The sequence below is a fragment of the Photinus pyralis genome, unplaced genomic scaffold (genome assembly GCF_008802855.1).
Source record: "Photinus pyralis isolate 1611_PpyrPB1 unplaced genomic scaffold, Ppyr1.3 Ppyr1.4_LG4, whole genome shotgun sequence".
In the NCBI taxonomy this organism is placed as follows: domain Eukaryota; kingdom Metazoa; phylum Arthropoda; class Insecta; order Coleoptera; family Lampyridae; genus Photinus; species Photinus pyralis.
In genome coordinates this window covers 28,716,471-28,716,887 of record NW_022170511.1, presented here as the reverse complement: position 1 = coordinate 28,716,887, position 417 = coordinate 28,716,471, and positions in this window count along the sequence as shown.

Genomic DNA, 417 nt, shown 5'->3' with positions numbered 1-417 from the left:
GATTGGGGTAACGGTCGAGCTCTATTTCACAAACAAGATGGCCTTTTATTGCATGAAATACTCTTAATATTTAGAAATTTTAATTATGTTGCCGAAATAATTAGATTTTAAATTTCTTTAATTTAAAAATCCTTCCCTAAACTAACTTACAGTCAAGCAGAAAATGTCTAAATAATTACATTTTCATGCTCCGCATAAGTTCGTCTCGAAAAAAGATATTCTTCTTATTTAAATAAAATAAACACTTTTTCACAATGGCTGTTGAACTTTTTGGTAATTTCTCCCTCTGCATTTTCGAAAAAAACAAGCAACTCACACCTTTTTGTGTGATTGCGTCAACTTTCAGCTTGGGGAGATAAACGAGAGTTTCTACTATAATTGGTATAATAACAGTAAATTTTTAAAATAAAACGGAGT